Source organism: Diceros bicornis, chromosome 31, assembly GCF_020826845.1.
Source record: "Diceros bicornis minor isolate mBicDic1 chromosome 31, mDicBic1.mat.cur, whole genome shotgun sequence".
Classification (NCBI taxonomy): Eukaryota; Metazoa; Chordata; class Mammalia; order Perissodactyla; family Rhinocerotidae; genus Diceros; species Diceros bicornis.
Window position 1 is genome coordinate 27,233,514 of NC_080770.1, and position 14,797 is coordinate 27,248,310.

The following is a 14,797-nucleotide window of genomic DNA, read 5'->3' on the forward strand; positions in this document are numbered from 1 at the left end:
CACATTCTAATGTGTATAAGGGATGGCAGAAGATACACAATAAACAGAGAATGTAAATACAAAATTTGTAGGATGGTAGTAAATGAAGCAGGGAATGAGAATAGAAACTGCAGAGAGAGGGTATTTATGTTTTTCAATGATGTATTCAGGAAAGATCTCATAGAGAAGCTGATTTATGAGCAAAGGCCATAAGGAAGTGTGAGTTGGTCATGCGGATGGACATATAGGGCAAAAGCCGTCTGGCAGAGAAGAGCAGATATGAAGCCATCTGATGATGGCTCTTGCTTCATATATTTAATAGAGAAGTCAGCATGGATAGATTAGAGTGAGGTAGGGGAAGACTTAAAGACAATGAGATCATAGAGACATCTAGATCCTTCCAGACATTGTAAGGACTTTGGCTTTTACAAGTGAAATGGGAATAAGAAGGTAGGGGAGTGATAACATCATCCGACCTAGCTTTCAAAAGGATTACTCTGACTGATGTGTTGAAAAAGGCTGTGGGATATGAGACCAAAAGAAGGAGATGAGTTAGGGGCTATTGTCTAATCTGGGAGACAGATAATGGTGGCTTGGACCAGTTTGATAGAAGAGGAGGTGATGAGAAGTGGTCACAAAGAAGGACCTGACAGAAGAGAGCAGAAAGCGAGGCTAGCCACATGGGCTGAAGAGAAAGCACCAAGCTGGAACTATACATAGTTGTATTTGCCCACTTGTAAAAGGAGCCCAATCAATGCTCTGGAATCTGACCAATTTTGGTTAGTATTTGCTCTCCCTGAGGGTTGATTAAAAGGCATGGGCAAGTCATGGGGAAGGAAGAAGTAAATTCTCATTATAAGTTTGTAGAATTTATTTGAAAGCTTTCCAAGTGCAACCTGCTTGCCTTCAGTTGCTTCCCTGCAGGGCCAAGCCTTCAGATGTACTTGCCAGTGAATGAGCAAGATTAATTGACATCCTTTACAAACGAGAGAAAGGTCTGAGAGGCCAGGGAAAGAAAAGAACTTTACAAATCATAAAGCTGTGCATTCTTGCGGGTTGGCCCCATGGTGTGGTGGTTAAGTGCACCGCTGCTGGCAGCCCAGGTTCAGATCCCGGGCGTGCACTGAGGCACCGCTTGTCAAGCCATGCTGTGGCGGTGTCCCATATAAAGTGGAGGAAGATGGGCACAGATGTTAGCCCAGGGCCAGTCTTCCTCATCTGAAAGAGGAGGATTGGCATGGATGTTAGCTCACGGATGATCTTCCTCGGGGGGGAAAAAAAAAAGCTGTGCGTTTTTATTCTGCTATATTCACTCATTTGAAAACAATTTGGCAAATTCTATCTTCTTCTCGGTAGCATCTTGTATTTCTAAAAACGATTGCAACAATATCTGCCATCCTTCATGCTTTTCCAAAAACTTGCTACTCCTCCATCAAGAGGTGGGGGTCTAATTTCCTTCCCTTAAATCTGGACAGCCTTGTAACTTGCTGCAACTAATAGAATGTGGCTGAAACAATGCTGTGCGACTTTCAAGAACAGGTCATAAAAAGTAATGCAGCTTCCACTTTGATCCTTGGAGCGCTGAGCTGCCATGTGAGAAGTCTCACTACCCTGAGGCTGCCGTGCTGTGGAGGAAGCCCAGGCCACATAAAGAGGACACATGTAGGTGTTCCAGCCCACCACTCAGCTCAGGTTTCAGCCAATAGCCAGCATCGATCCCCAGATATGTGAATGAAGATGCCTCCAAATTCCATCCTCTAACCACTGAGTCACTCCTATTCCTTTGAGTCTTCCCAATTGATGCTCTAGACTATGTGGAGCAGAGACAAGTGTTCTCTGCTGTGCCTTGTCCAAAATCCTGGTCCAAAAAATCTGTGAGCATAGTAGAATGACTGTTTTATCCCACTACTTTTTGGGGTGGTTAATGCAGAAATGGTAACTGACATCTCAGCTCTTTTATATATAAAATAAGGATAATTTTACCAATGCCTTGTAAGCATTAAAGCTTATATGTGTATGTTAAATTACTTTATACTAGTAAAGCTTGGGAAAAAGAAAGAAAATGTAAGGCTTATTAAGTGTGCATAATGAACACATTAGAAACACTTTAAAGCATTTTGCATGTATTAACTCTTAATCCTCACCACAACCCTACAAAGTAAGTACTATTTTTAAATCCATTTTATGGATGAACACACTGAGACACAAAGAAGATAGGTAACTTGCCTGAGGTCTGATATCTAGCAAGTGGGTGCACTGGGATTTGAACCCAGGCAATGTGGCTCCAGAGTCAGCACCCTTAACATACAGAATATGTAGTTTCTCAAGTAGAAGTAGGAGGGTGGGAATGACTTTTAAGAGCAGTAGATTGAACAGTAGTCGTACCCATGCCCTTAGCATGTGACCTGGCATCACGATACCCAGACTTAGTCTCCATATTCTCTGAATTGGGAATGTGATTGCTTGAACCTCTGATCTCACTGGATTCTGGTAAAGATCAAATGAGACAATGCATGTGACAGCTCTCTGAAGTTTGTATAACTATAAGGTGATGCTATCCTCATCACTCTTATTAGACAACCTGGAATGCGATGTACCTGGAAACAGAACTGGGACCTTTGAAATGCAGCTCTTAATCTAAAGCAAAGTTATCCTTCCTGCTCTTCTGATGAATAAGCCATGTCTTGTTGAAAATCCAGGATCTCACAATTTCTTTTAGTTTCTTTGCAGCAAAGATGGGTTTGGTAATGTGCCTCCTGGCTCTTCTCTACCTCCTGGTAGAGAAGTGGTGGACTTCTGACTCTCTCCTGCATTTAGGGTCTCTGTTTCTCAGCTCTGGCCTTATGCTTTTAACACAAACCAAGACATCCATTCAACACTTACACTACAAGAAAGAGGTCTGAACAACACAGACTTGCTCACAGCAGGAGTTCTAAGTCTTCTCACAAATTCTCAAAGTTTGCCCCACACATTCTGCTTAGTCCTTGCATTTCTCTCCCTCTTATTTTCCAATGCCACCTCTTTTACAGAGGGGTTCCTCTCTCGTTTTTGGATACTCGCAACAGACCCAACTTCTTTGGTTTAATCCTAAATACTCTTCTCTTAGCACATTTTACGGTTGCCACTCAGTTTTAACCATTCAGTGAAATTCCAGGTTTCTTTCCTGTCCCTCGGAACCTGTCTATAAATTAGCCAGTGTGGCTGGCACTGCTCATCAGTTCATATCAAGATCCTCATGTAGGGGCATTGAATGACAGTCTGAGTAACTAGTTCCTGTAGAAGCGTGCATAGTTTGGCTAATGCAATCTTCACTGCTTTCTTTATTGTTTTAGTTCTAATAAGACTATGCTTGTTAGTTGTAATTAGATGTGAATTTTATTAACTTCACTGTTGTAACAGAATAGCAAAAACATGAATATATTTTATAAATGCTAACTTCTATGCTGTGTTATTTAGATTCCCAAAATAAATGAAGGCTAGTATATTGACTTCAGTTAGTGAGTAGTAGAAATGAGAGAAGGGACAGAGTCAGAGAGAGAGAATTAGAGGTACTTGAAGGAGTGGAGGAGTGTAAAGACAATTTAACTTAGTTAAATTGGATTTTAAAGACCATAAGGGGACAGGCTGGGGCCTTGGAGAGGGGAGGAATATAGTCATTGCAACAGTGAAGAACATGGGCACTCCGGATATAGAAGGAAAGGGGCTTGGAGGGGTTGTGGAAAAGAAGTGCTGTAATTTGAAATTACAGAGGGCATGCAAATGGAGTCTTGTAGTGGTTGAGGAAAGGATGGGAAGATATCTAAGGAAACCTTCTTAGATGGTATCTGTATGTCTGCATGTGCTGTCAGAATGTGCTCTTTAAGTTTCTCTGAACTATCTCAGACCATGAAATATTGGATTTCAGAAACTAGGGAATAAAGCTGATTTTTCAACCTTGGAACTATTGATATTTTGGGGCCAGATAATTCTTTGTTGTAGGGGCCATCCTGTGCATTTTGGATGTTTGGCAGCATCCCTGGCCTTACCCAGCAGATGCCAGCATTAAGTACTCACCCAGTTGCAATGACCAAAAATGTCTCCAGATGTTACCTAATGTCCCCTGGGGGACAAAGTTGCCTCTAGTTGAGAACCACTGGAATAAAGGAATACATATTATTAATGTTATTAGTATTTTTGGGTGCCTTCTGTGTGTCAGTCACTGCTCCAGGCACTTCCATTATGTTAAATTATTTAATTCTTAAATGGAAAATAGATATTATTGTTCCCATGTTGGAAATGAGGAGATAGAGTTTGAGAAGTTAAGCAACTCAGCATATATGTTGTTTTAACTGACAACATGCATTTAAGTAGAAGATGGTTTGGATCCTAATTTTCTCTTGCCAAACTCAGTTATACTATTGACATTCTGTAATCAAGATATCTTTTCTTTTTCCTACTGTTTCTCCTCTTTTTTCTCCACACTGTTCACCTAGAATACAGTGGCTACTGACAATAATCTTGATATTGGAATAACAACAGTGTGAATAAGGAAAGGGGGCTCAATCTGAAACATCAGCGATCCTTACTATAAATGGATCACTAGGCTCCATAGCTGAAACAGTGATAACTTTGTGGTTCAATCACTTTTCAGATTATTGGGCTAACTTGGAATATACAAAAAAAATTCTAACCAGTTCAATTCAGTTAAACAGACAGAAGCTGTGTTTACTGTGTATGAAGCAAGGCACAATGCTAAAAAACAAGACAAAAAGATGGTCTTTGTCTTCTAGAATTTATAGTTTACTGGAAGAGATATTTACAATACGGTAAGGTAGCTGGTTAATTCCTTTGTTCTGCACTTTTGTTACACTGTGTGCCTTTCCTTCATAATATTTATCACTGTTGATAGTGTACATTTTTTCTTTGATTAGTGTTGACCTCCCCTTACTGGATTGTAAGCTTCCAGAAGGCAAGAGCTTCTCATAGGTCTCACCACCATATCTCAAGAGCCTATATAACAGCACTCAGTGAAAGTATGTGGAAGCAATGAAAGTCTACCTAACAAAATGAATCAACAGAGAGGAAAGGTCTATACAGAGATTGGAAAGTACACTTTAGGGGCATCTAACCCAGCTTGGAGGGATGTGGATGGATGGGTGGGAGGAAAATCAGAGAAGCTCCCCAGAGGTAGAGATAACTCATCTAAGTCTTGGTGACTGAATAAAAGTTAATGATGCATGAAAATAAGTCACAATTGTTCATATTAGTCAACATTCGATCCTGAAGAATTGGGAACTTCCAATAGGCCGGGAAGATTGGGTATCTTTACTGAATCATCTGCTCAGTTCCAAGTTGCTTTAACATTTTTATAATACTTGCTTTTGGCACAAGTCAAGACATTGTTTCCAATTCACCCTTAAATTGCACAAACGCAGTGAGAGGCTGATAGTATCACTATGATTTTGAAAAGGATACTTGGGTCTAGAGAGGTGAGAAGATGCCTCTGGTCACCCAAAACTCCACAGTCATGATGGCCAACACAGCGCTGAGATTGGTCTTTAGGACAATATTAATGGTCACATTTTTATATTTTCTGATGTTGAATGATACTATAAAATAAAAATAAAATAATATACTGTAAAAAAACCCCAATAATATGATAAAATTCTACAATAATCCTACCTTCAGAGTTAATTACTTATAATTTCTATAGAGATTTTCAAAGTATTAATTTTTGATATCTAATGTTATTTCCAATATTATCTTGTTATAAATACTGATCCATAATCTGCTTACATTGCTCTCACTTTGATTTTACTTTGTATCTTTTATTGATTTTAGAAAAACATACATGTTTCTAGTAAAAAATTTGAACAAAAATAACTCTAAAAAGCAGAAAGTAAAAGAGTGCTGCTATCCTGAGCCCCACAGGTGACCACTGGTAGCATTTTGGTTTACATCTATCCAAATATTTTATTTTTATTTTTATTTATTTATTTATTTTGCTGAGGAAGATTCACCCTGAGCTAACATCTGCTGGCAATCATCCTCTTTTTGTATGTGAGCCGCCACCACAGCATGGTCACTGACAGACGGGTGGTGTAGGTCCACGCCTGGGAACCAAACCCACGCTGCCAAAGTGGAATGTGCTGAACTTAACCACTAGGCAACCAGGGCTGACTCTATTCAAATATTTTTATAATGTATGTACACACATACCACACAGACACACACATATGTACTTTTTTTTCAAAAATAGGATTGTATTTTTCTTCCACCTGCTTATTTCACACTTTCAAGTTGTTCATATACATATATTTCTGCATCATTTCTAGCAGATAATGATGAACATTAAAGAGATTTCCAGTTTTTCTCTACTAAAAACATTGCTTCAATAAGTAACTTTTTCTCAATTCATATATATTTGTGTAGATACGTCTTTAGAATAGATTACTGGAATTAAAGATGCTATGTGAAAGGGCAGACCCATGTAAAATGTGATATTAGAAAATATTGTACCCATTTGTGACCCCACCAACTTTATATGAATGCCTTTTGCCCCACACTCTCATCAACACTTTTCAAAAATGGCACTTCGTTGTTTTAATTTACATAGAGTTTGTTTATTAATGATGTTAAGGATATTGTATTTATGTTATCTCATCTTCTGCAAATATATTTAACCTCTCTTTTCTTATTAGGTTTTTATGATTTTTTTATCTTATTAGTTTACCTCTAATGATGCTAAACTTTTGTTTTTCATTTAAATTACAAAAATTTGTCCTCAGTTTTTTTCATTTTACCTTACCATTTTGATGGCCTCTGGTTTTATTATTTTCTGCAATAATATTTAAAAATTTTTTTCTATGTAGTCCCTAGACTTAATGTCACACCAAAATTCACTACATCCACTCTGAGAACATAAAATAATTCTCCAATATTTTCCTCTAGGATTTTTAAGGCTTCATTTCTTTTCCTTTTAAATCTTACATCTCTATGGACTTATCTTTGGTATAGGATATAAGGTAAATATCCGACTAAATTTTTCCTCAAATATTGTCATGCCCAATGTAAAGTGTAATCTATGGTAACCCTGTTTGTTATTTTTTCATTCCATTATGTTTTATTTCGAAACTTTTAAAATTACTCTACTTTAAAAGATTAAAAAAAAAACTGGTAGAGGTAATACTAATTCATTATGCTTCTTTTTCAACATCAAACGTATTTCTGAAACTTCTTTGTGGTATAGGTACAAGAAGGCATATTTAATGAGGCAAATGGAATCAGGAGCCTAAAGGTAAAAGTTTACTATTTTTCTTAAAATGACTTTTGATTGTACAGGATAGGATAATTTGGCTGCAAATGTTTGGCTTACTTCCACCTGATATTTGCGGAGTGATTTGAGTCGTATGTATGGTGGTCCATCATGGAAGCCTTAACTGCAGGTCACAGGGCAAAGATGCGAGTGTAAACCAGCAATTCAGCACCTGGTCTGCATGTTGACTTACAGTGGTTGACTATCAATGAGCAGTCCCAAACAGTCACGTGATGGAGGGTCAAATTCCAGAGTCTGGCAATCAGGGTGGAATGAAGATGGGAAGTGTGGCCAAAGTTTGGTTAATAGGATAGCTTGGGTGGGATCCTCTGCATTAGATATGAATTAGTGGACACAGTAGAGAGTTCAAGCCAGAACTAAGTGAACAGTCCAGATGGGGAAGCTTGGGTTCAAGGTTGGTGTACTTTAGATTGATTTCTGAAATAATGCTGTGCTGCGGTAGGATTCACTCTGAAGGACTAAGGGTATGTTTGCATATTTGCAAGCTTTTTTTGTTTTTTGTTTTTAATTTGAATTGTCTTAAAGGCACAACTTGTTTTATGGAGGGTAGATTTTCTATATATGACGTCAAGAATACGTACCAGGAATCTACAAGGGAATTCCATATTGAGCCATGCCTCCTCCATGTTTAGTTTGGAAATTGACCTGCTGGTTTTCCTCATTGACTTGTGAGTTTTCACATAATTTTGAGTGTCTCAACCAGTGTCTGCCTCCTGTTCTGCTCAATGGACTGTCTCTTAAGCACTTTATATCTCAAAGCACCCCTTGAATCAATTTCAGTGCTTTTTATGCTCCTCATGGAACCAGTGGGTTTAGGTTGCTGGAGGCTCTGAAGAATCAATGGCTGTATGTGCAGTGACTGCTTCATCTCAGCTGTTGTTGAATGATTCTTCTTTGTGCTTCAAATTTTGCAAACCACTTCAGGATCCCTCTGGGCTGAGAGGGGCTAGAGTAATATAAGATATCACCGGCAACGGTAATAACCTTTTATTTATCAAACACTTTGCTTCCAGGGAGCTCAGAGTGCCTTATGGATGTTATCTCATGAATCCTCCTGACATCCCTGTGAGACCAGGAGCAAATACTCTTCTATCCTAGAGTAGCAGGAGAGAAAATAGTAAGGAGGGACGGTAGAACACAGCAGACTTCAATGAAGGATGAGGGAAACTCCTAATCAAGCAGTGATGTGGTATGTTTTGATAGGCAATGCAAAAGCTCTCTTCCCAGCAATATAATTTCTGTCAATGATGATAATAATGATGATGATAGCTAATATGGATTGAATGCTTACTGTATGCCAAGTACTTCTTTAAGCGCTTTGCTTGTATTAACAAATTGAATCCTCCCAACACTCCAATGAGATTATTACCATTATTACACCCATTTTGCAGATGGGGAAAATAATGTAAAAAGGAGTTAAGTAACTTGCTTGGAACTAGAAAGTTTGAGCCAATAATCAAACCAAGGTAGATTAGCCCTAAATCTCAAACTCTTAACTGCTCACTGTATTATGGAAATTATGCTATACTAAGATCTGAGGTAAACACAGTTAGTGATACATTCCATTGTGTTATGTATGCCTTCACCTACAAGTCTTCTTTCAAAATACAAGTCATCTCTAGATAGTGGGATTTTCAGTAAACACTGACATTTCTTATTGAAACATGTTCCTCCTGGAATACTCAAGTAGAAAAAGCAGTAGCTGTGATTTTGAACACCTTTCACATCGAGTGATGGGATTTGCAGATTTTCAAGGAAGACGTGGACAGAGGAGGGAACTAAAATGTGTTGCATGCTTAATATGTTCTAAGCACAGCACTAGGTACTGTGTGTAGATTTTCTTATTTAATATTTCTAACAGATCTTTGACGTAGGTAGTAGTATCCTGATTTTGCTGTTGAAGAGTTAGGCCATAGAGGGGTAAGCAGCAGAGGTCAGATCAAGACCCAGGACTCCCTGGCTCCGAAATCTCTGCTCTTACCAACTGTGCCTATCTCACAAGGGAGAGGAGTAGACAGAAGAGAGCCCAGGTTGGAACCTTAGGCAAAGTCAGCAGGGAGTGTATGAGAAGGAAAAAGAAAAAGAGAAGAAGGAGAGCAATTAGTGAGAGAGAAGCCACAACGTCATAAGCCTTGGAGGGAGAGGAAAGAATTTCAGCATGGGCATGGTCAATGGTGGTAAATGATAAGTCAAGAAGGCTAAGTAGTGTCCTTTAGGCAGGTAAGTGGTCACCATGACCTTAAACAAAGCAGTAGAATCGTGGAGAAAAGTCATGTTGCAATGGATATTATATAAAATTGGAATAGATGAAATAGATCAAGCAATTCAAGGTAAAACCTAAAACGAATCGAACAATTCTATGGATTCTTCCATAGAATTGAAACAATTTCTGTGCTTTACAAACATTATCTCTGATTTTTGCTGTGGTCTTTTGAGAATCTTTTATCACTATGTTTCTGATGAGGAAACAGAGGGCCAAAAATGGGAATTATTAGTCTGAGATAATATAGTTACTGTTTAGCAAAGCCAGGATCCAAATCTAGTCTCACTGATTCCAAAGCCCATATCTTTTTCCAACTTTTCCCTGCAGAGAGTATAGACTGCACCTCACTGAGGTCTGCCTTTACTATACTCTTTTATTGCTCACTGATATCTACTGCATCTCCTTATAAGAGGGTTATACTTCCCTGCCCCATTGATGTCAGGCCTACCATGTAATTTGTTTTGGCCAGTTAATGTAGAGAAACACGTGTTACTTCTGAGCAGCACCTTTAAGAGCCAAGTCAAGGATCACTGTGTACTTTTCCCGTCTGCCACAAAACCAGCAATATTCCAGATGAAAGCTGATTAGTCAACTTGGATTTCAGAGTGAAGATAACGTGAAGCAGTGTAGCCAGCTTGTGATGGACATGTGAGTGAGAAATAACTACTGATGTAAGCCACTTATATTTTAGGGTTATTTGTTACTACAGTATAATCTTTTCTATCCTGACCAATTTACTGTCTATGATTGGGAAGAGGGGAAAGAGTGGAAGCCAGAGGTGAAGACAATAATAATGCAAAGGATGTACAGCTATCACCTAATCATTGTCAAATCAACTAGCCAGAATATCATGAGATCAAACCCAATATCTCAAGAAAAAAATCACCAACTTGATAAAATACCCAACAACAGAAGACCATAGCTTAGAATACCCCTAGGATAATTCCAGACTTTAAAAAAATTTATTACTCTGATGAATAGGACAGCTACCCTCATCTCACATTAAATATGCTGTTGAAAGTGATTTATTCTGAAAAGAAATAGTCCCTAAGCAATCTCAGAAACTCAACAGCAAATGCATATTTAATGTGACCATTTTTAAAATAGTACACTTGGCAGAGAAGATACCTGCAACCCAGACACTGGAGGTTGGGGATAGGAAAAAGCATTTCATCCTGATTATAAAACAAAAAAGTGAAAAAAAATCCACAAAATTTGAACCTGAGTGTGTGTATGTGTGTGTGAGAGAGAGAGAGAGAGAGAGAAGGGGCAAGGTTTGTGGGATATTAACTTGAGTATTATAATCTCTCTCCCAGGATTTCTTTTTTCCTGAAAATGGCTACCTTTACCTAGAAGAGTCACTAAGTACTTTGGTGAAATTCAATTCTCTAGAGACTTAACAAGCCAAGATTGTCTCTGAATAGAGACAAAGCCACCTCTTCAGAGGATTGTGCCAATTCCAATATCTTCTTATCTATTTGCTGTCTTCTTGGGACTCTTGGTGAGGAGATAATTGTGACCCTAATAACTTCCGTGTATTGAGCACTCCTCATGTGCCAGCTCCCTGCTTGAAGTGTTTCCCATATATTTTCTCAGTTGACTCTCATGATATCTTTAGCAGGCAGCCCACAAAGTTCACTATTGTGCCCCTGACTATCTCTCCAGGCTCATCTTATGCCACACTCTCATACTCACTACTCTGCAATCTTCTTTCATCTAGCTGAATTTTTTCCAGAGTAAAGGCATTTGCCCATATTGTTTCCTCTGCTTAGAATTGTTTCTCCTATAAAACCCTTCTCAAGTTTTAGGTTAGTCTTAAGTTTTATTCACCGGAGATGTCTTTCCTCACCACTTTGTCCAATGGAGGTATTGCTGATTGGGCTCTTTCTCAGCCCCTTGTGTGTATGCCTGATAGCACTCATCACAATTGTATTTGTCTATTTACTTGTATCTGGTCAGTCTCCCCAGTGAGAACATAAGTTCAATGAGTGTATGAGTTATTTTTAACTTTTAACCACTGAATCCCCAGCTCCAAACACAGTAGTAGGAATACAAAGATATTAAATTACTATTTGTTGTGTAACTAGATTAGTTATTGTTACTTACTGTTTATGGGTGAAGAAATTGAGGCTGAGAGAAGAAAAGTGAGTTGTCCAAGGAAACTTAGCTAATTAGTGGCAGAGAAAGGACCCAAACTCAGATCTGTCCAGCTCCAAACCACATGCCCTTGATGCTGCACCATATACATTCATTTGTTTATTCATTCACCACTTACCTAGTATTTGTTCATTGCCAGACATTGCTGTTGGGCATTAAGAATATAATGGTCAGAGGCTGGCCCGGTGGCATAGCAGTTAAGTTAGCATGCTCTGCTTCGGTGGCCTGGAGTTCACAGTTTCGAATCTCAGGCATGGACCAATGCACCGCTCATCAAGCCATGTGTGGTGGTGTGCCATATACAAAATAGAGGAAGATGGGGCAGATGTCAGCTCAGAGCCAATCTGCCTCAGCAAAAAGAGGAGGATTGGCAACAAATGTTAGCTCAGAGCCAATCTTCTTCACACACACACACATACACACACACGCGCAAAAGAATATAATGGTCAGCAAAAACAAACAGAAATAACAAGGTTCCTACCTTCATGAAACTTATATTCTAGTGGTGCAGACAGACGTTAGTCATTGAATCAGAGAAATAAATTAAAAAACTACAACTGTACTAAATACTTTGGAGGGGAAGAATATGTTAGGGCAGTTGAGAGATTTGACTTGGTTATGGGGGAGGGGTCAGGAAACTGTCCCCTAAGAAATGACAAGTAAGTGAAGATTTGAAGGAGAAGTAGGTATTTCAGATATGAGGAGAAGGAAGGGCATTCAGGATAGAAGGAAGAGAATTTGCTAAAGCCTCACAATGAGAAGGAGCTTACATCCAAAGAATTAAAATAAGGCAATGCTGTTGGAACCAAGAAAGCAAGGTAAAGCTAGAGAGCTAAGTAGGGGCCAGTTATGCCCAGCCTTGGAAGGCTTATTAAGAATTAAGGTCATCTACTGAAGGATTTTAAGAATAAAAGGTATTATGATAAGATTTTCTAAAAGAAAAGAATGTTTTGGTAGCTATGTGGGCACATGGATTGAGAGGAGGCAAGAGCATATACAGGTAGAGCAGCTGGTTACCTAGGGTGATGGATTTTGGTAGTTTGGATGAGGAATGGGTCTCTCTCTATTTTTCCATCAAAGCTGGCAAGCTGTTTGCTGTCTTTTGTACTTCAGTTGCGTAAATTGGTGTGCTGTGGCTGCTGCCATCATCATGACTCAATCAACAGGAACTTAGGTAACAGGAACCTCATGTAGACTGTGACTCTTATAATGCAACTAGAAACTGTCCTCATCTTTCTAGGCTTAGTCCCTACACTAGTGGTTCTCAAAGTGTGGTCCAGGAACCCCTGGAGTCCCCACACATTCTTTTGTGTTGGAGGAACCACAAGATCAAAAAGATTTTCATGATAATACTGAGACATGATTTGCCTTTTCACTCTCATTCTCTCACAAGTGTACAGGGGAGTTTTCCAGAGGCAATATGATATGTATTATTGCAACAGACTGAATGAAGAAGCAGATAAGGCTTCTTATCTTGGCTGCTATTAATCTAGTCACTAAAGAGATACTCAAAACTAAAGAAAAAGACCACTTTTCTTAATAATTACTTTTCTGTTTTGGAAAATATAGTTATTTTTCATATATATTATTTATATTGACATATACTGTTTGTTATTATATTAAGTGAATTTATAAATAAAAATTTTTTAAATTTCCCAGCTTTACTTTTTAATAGAGTAAAGATAGATAGATATAGTTCACACAAATGAAAGCTTTTGGGGGTCCTCAATAATTTTTAAGAATACAAAGGGTCCTGAGGCCAAAAGTTTGAGAACTGTAGACGTAAAACATTACTACACTGACACAAGAGACCATGTATAATATCTAACTTACTGGAAGAACATTACTAACAACAAAAAGAGTAGTTAATATTTAATCTGCTGTCACTAAGAGCTAGTCAAAGGTGTTTGATTAATCCAGGGCATGTCTCTAGCCAAAGTGGATTCTTGCAGAAGCAAATAATATATGGTAGTGACTAAATGAATATATTTATTTGTACCCTGTCTTATTACCCAAAAGGTGAGTTGGAAGTACTGAATGCATTTTTGGTGCGTGAAATTGTACCACGACAGTGCCTCAATTCATAACTTATATATAAAATGTTCTCAAGACGTATTTCTTGAATGAATAATAAAACTTCATGAATACTATAAAATATACGGTTTAAAAAGCTATGATCTTGGGTTAGTCTGAGAGAGTATATGAAGCGTGATGATAGGACACTTTATAAATTGACCAGAGTGATATCAGATCATCCTGCCTCTACGTAGTGTAATTAAGAACTAATTCAGACAAATCTGTCTTCAAAATCAATATGTATATTATGATCTTTGTAATATTTACAGTCAAGGGAAGGGTTTATCTTGATTTTGGTTTCCTGGTAGTTTTCTAGAAAAAGAAAATAATATTTATATTTATGCACAAATATACCCTCTTCAGGGCTATTTATTTTTTTTCTCCATGTCTCTGGAATTATTGAGATACTTTTATATTTGTTTTTAACTAGTAGTTTAGAAGTTAAGTAGGACTTCTTGGTTGGAGTTTTCATATTCTTTTGGCCAGAGAAAAATCTCAATTACTGGCACAAGTATGGGGGGAATTGATGTTTAAGGACAAAAGAAAAATCCTCTGAAGTTTAGGGGCAGCATCACAGTATTAAGGAAAAGTACTAACACGTCCTTGAAAAGAATTACTTGTCTTTAATTCATCACGTGTCCTTGAAGATCCTCCATGAATGTCTGATGACTTCGTATATGACCTCCATGCCTCTCCTCACACTCTTCCTCGTGCCATGAGGGTCTATCATTCACTTGCATACCCCACTTTACTCAGATTTCAAGGCCTGGCTCCTGTATCCCATGTATGCTGGGAAGGCTTTTTTACTTTTAATTCTCCAACTTCTACCAGGTAGAATCACCCATTCGTCCCTTAGGATTTCCGCTGTTCCCTGTAGAGTCCTTGCTTCTGTATCCATCGCTTCCAGTATTCTTTCATTCTGTTACCCATGATGTATTACAACATACTGTCTTAAGCAATTCTCAACATGTTGATTTTAATGCTACCCTTTCCTCTTCCACTCAAGA

The 14,797-nt window shown here is 38.3% G+C and overlaps 1 long non-coding RNA gene across 1 annotated transcript in view; it reads left to right on the top strand.

Annotated features, from left to right (window-relative positions):
* LOC131395218 (uncharacterized) overlaps window positions 1-14,797 on the top strand; it is a 44,228-nt gene that overhangs the window by 13,038 nt on the left and 16,393 nt on the right. Inside the window, exons 3-5 of the long non-coding RNA XR_009216302.1 lie at window positions 7,208-7,255; window positions 8,308-8,411; window positions 10,162-10,205. This is a non-coding gene — a long non-coding RNA (uncharacterized LOC131395218). The remainder of the gene's footprint in view (window positions 1-7,207; window positions 7,256-8,307; window positions 8,412-10,161; window positions 10,206-14,797) is intronic.